Genomic DNA, 4,177 nt, shown 5'->3' with positions numbered 1-4,177 from the left:
CTGATTATTCTACCAATTCCTTTAGAAAGGCAGCCTACAGACAATACTGTTTATGGAAATATGGGAAACTGGGAAAGGGAAACCGACGAGTTTTGCCTTCATGTGTTGTTCTCACAATAAGGAGATTCTATCCTGCTCCAGATGGCATTTATATGGGATACAGACAATCTTAGTTGCTGAATAAGCAGTTTTTTATTTATTGTTCATAATGAACTGTTGTAATTTTGCAAAGTTTTGTGCAAAGACTAACACACTTGTAAGCTAGAAGTAACTGTTATTCCTCTTGTTGACGTTCAAATGTCTGGTGACATTTTTTTTTAAACTGTTGGTTTGTGAAAAGAACAGGTTTTCCCCTTTCTCTTGCCCAAGTTTATGAATGAGAGTTGTTACATGTAGGCAAAGGCCAACTATGTTGCATTATTTGTAAGCTTATGACCATAACTTCGAGAACAAGACAGGTTTTTTGATAAAAGTTTCATTCTATTTATTAAAAGAGATTTCTTAAAACATAAAACTATAAAAGTTAGAGATAACAAGTTAAACCGACGTTTCGGAGTAGACATCACTCCATTATCAAGGTAAAAATGTTCTATGATGCTAAAATTACAGTATTAAAAACGATTGACGCTAAGAATTAACATAATAAGCACGTGCGAAATTGGCTATAAGAATACTTTAGCACGAATGGAATCCGATTGCACATTGAGGCTAGGCTTAAGTGTTCTTATAAATAACATTTCAAACACTAAGCAATCAAATTTGTTTTTACATTTTTTGAGCACCTCAAAGCGTTTAAGCAGGTCCCGAGGGATCGACCCGTGTGCGTTCTTATAGTGTCTGGCAATAGCCGAGGACTGTTGCTTATGTCCCTTTACACGATTGTAAATCGTATGATGTGTCTTCCCTGTTCACAAATGTACCCTTGGATGAAACGATAGAGATACTCGCGAACAGAGCTTTTACCAACAATTGGTTTAACGTAACGTACGACTTGAATTTGACGAAAATGGACCTTGTTGACCTTCTCAGAGTAGCTACAAAAGAACAACTTTTCCAATTCAATGGAGCCTTGTATGAACAGACTGATGGTGTGGCCATGGGTTCTCCCCTTGGCCCTTGCTCGCTAATGTTTTCATGACCTCAATCGAAGAAAACCTCGAACGACAAGGAAAACTCCCTTCGTTCTATCGAAGATATGTAGACGACACCCTGACCATCATGCCGAATATGGCGGCAGCATCTAGCTTTCTAGACACATTAAACCTTGCACATTCATCCGTAAAATTCACCATGGAAACTGAAAGCAATGGTATGTTGCCATTTCTGGGAACTCAGTTACTGAATCGATCTCCCCGGATAGAGACAAAGGTCTACGTAAAACCCACGAATTCAGGTCTCCTTCTGCATTTTCAGAGCAATGTTGACAATCGGTACAAGAATGGCTTGCTGAGAACTATGCTCGATTGAGCACACCGTTTATCTTCTTCTTGGTCACACTTCTCAGACGAATGTGACCGTTTGAAGTCAGTTTTCTCACGCCTAAAGTACCCGAAACAACTCGTAAATTCCACTATCAAACGCTTTGTTGACTCAAAGGTCTGCGACCAACCGCGACCTTTATCAACAGCCCAAGAGACGGATAACATGGTTCGAGTAGTCTTGCCATTTAAAGACCAACACTCAGCAGAATTTGTAAAAAAACAACTTAAGGATTTGAGCCTGAAAGTAAACAAAACCATCCAGCCTGTATTTACCAGCAGAAAAATTGAACAGGAACTGAAAGTGAAAGAGGCAAAGCCGCCGATCATAAATCAGCAGTGTGTTGTATATAAATTTCAATGTGACCTTTGTGATGAAGGTTATGTAGGCTACACACGCGGACATTTACACAATCGTGTAAAGGGACATAAGCAACAGTCCTCGGCTATTGCCAGACACTATAAGAACGCACACGGGTCGATCCCTCGGGACCTGCTTAAACGCTTTGAGGTGCTCAAAAAATGTAAAAACAAATTTGATTGCTTAGTGTTTGAAATGTTATTTATAAGAACACTTAAGCCTAGCCTCAATGTGCAATCGGATTCCATTCGTGCTAAAGTATTCTTATAGCCAATTTCGCACGTGCTTATTATGTTAATTCTTAGCGTCAATCGTTTTTAATACTGTAATTTTAGCATCATAGAACATTTTTACCTTGATAATGGAGTGATGTCTACTCCGAAACGTCGGTTTAACTTGTTATCTCTAACATTCTATTTATACCTATATTTATTAGCAAGTATGGGGTGCCAAGGGTAAAAAACACTTTATCAGTTACTGTTTATAACTGATCATAATTTCAAGAACAAGACAGGTTTTTGATAAAAGATTCATTCTATTTATACCTACCTGTATATTTGTTAGCAAGTATGGGGTGCCAAGGGTAAAAAACATTTTATTCATTACAGTTACTGTTTACACATGGTAGTACGAAAAAAATGCCTGTTTTAGAAATTTCTCAACCATTTTTTAACTACTTGAAATAATTTTCAAAAGTTCATAAAGCAATGATGAAATCATCCTCTGAGTTCTTGAACATTAGAATAGACCATTTTACAGTTGTCTGCTCAGTGACCTGCCCCTTGAATGGCAGTGAGTTGTGTTAATCAAGTTCTTATGCTAATTCGCTGGCACTTGAATGAAAAAGCAGAAAGGTCTGTATCAGAGCAAGGTCCAGCCTGACTTGCATTCGAAGGCCAGGTAACTGAGCACACAACTGTAAAATGGGCTATTGTCATCGCATGGGTTTACTCAGATTTCTGTGATGTCTGCTGTTTGAACCTTGACAATCTTGCAGCAACCAAATATCCAGTAGCGGGTGACTTCATAGCTATGGTTGGGGCAAGATGCTGTGGATCTGTTGGAGAGACAGTCACATGTCTTGCTGCAGTTTCCCGGTCCTCGGCTCTCTTAGACAATATTTCTGCAATTAGTGCTGGCCAGTAGCTATAGGTCTTGTCCTCTTTCACCGCTTCTGCTCTCCAGTTTCCAGACTGCTTTGAGTACAATTTTTGGAATTTCCCATCAATTGTCTTCCGGAAAAGATGGAAGTTGTGATCCAGCACAGCCAATAAACACCTTCCAGTGAACACTTCATATCTAAAAATAATTAAACTCATTAATTCTCTAATTAATAGGTTAATAAATAAAGTATTGTATGACAATTTCTTTTTTGTATTAGGTCAAATTAGCCTCAAGATTATTGACACCATGGCCCTGTGCTGTGGGCTCTATATGTGCCTAGCCAGTAAAATATGCAGTAATCAGATGACTACATTTATGTCATTGTGTCAAAATGTATGCAAACTTGAGCGAGAATGTTTGTTGCCAAAAAAGAGTCACCTGGGTTTTTTGTTTGGATTTCTTATTAGATTAGAGCCCTAGACTGTCAGATGGACTTTGAGTAGAAAGAACAATTGGTTTTGATTATGTTGAAACACATCTATTAAACTGATATGAACTTGAAGAAATATGCAGTAGCTGACACTTGGGGGGGGGGGGGGGTCAACAATCATGAAAAAAGAGAAATCTAAGTGCAGGAAAAATGGTTGATACTTACGACAATGCAATTTGTTTCGAAGCATATTTCAGGAGCATGGAGTTAAAGTTCTCCAGTTTACTTGTGTGCCTACAATATTAGACATATTTAGTTGGAACACTTAGCGAATGGTCAGAATCATCGTGCTACAAGATCGTAGCATATACCACATCCCCCTTCCCCCATTCAGGAAGGGGGAAACGGCGATGGGTGTTCCAACAAATGTGACGAGTATTGTAGGCCTACCAAAAATATTAAGATGCTGGTTAACTTTTGACAAGGAGTTGAGATTTCGGTTGATTCTACAGGGGCATAAACGTAACGTAAGAACCGTGCGTGTCTGGTCTTCTCGAGACAGGTGAGAGATGATTTCATGCAGACTGGAACGCCTAAATTGCTCTGTTGTAAACATGGCGGTTCACAGCACCAGTGAAGTCGTCTCTCTGGCCTTTCTGTTGACGAATTCCAGGACCTACCGATACAATTTGAGGAAGTTTTGAAAGCTAAAATCTTCAATCGATGCTGTATTTTGACGGTAGGACTGGGTGGCTCCACACTCATAAGAAAATCTATGAAATGAGAATCGGTGGTCTTCCCTTG

At 39.1% G+C, this 4,177-nt stretch overlaps 1 pseudogene; it reads left to right on the top strand.

Moving 5' to 3' along the window:
- Window positions 1-1,124: 1,124 nt before the first annotated feature.
- LOC138057769 (uncharacterized) lies at window positions 1,125-2,186 on the top strand (annotated as a pseudogene).
- The last annotated feature ends 1,991 nt before the right edge of the window (window positions 2,187-4,177 follow it).

This window comes from Montipora capricornis, chromosome 7, assembly GCF_036669925.1.
Source record: "Montipora capricornis isolate CH-2021 chromosome 7, ASM3666992v2, whole genome shotgun sequence".
NCBI classification, from domain to species: domain Eukaryota; kingdom Metazoa; phylum Cnidaria; class Anthozoa; order Scleractinia; family Acroporidae; genus Montipora; species Montipora capricornis.
The sequence above is the reverse complement of the archived record's forward strand: the minus strand, read 5'-3'. Positions and strand labels throughout refer to the sequence as shown.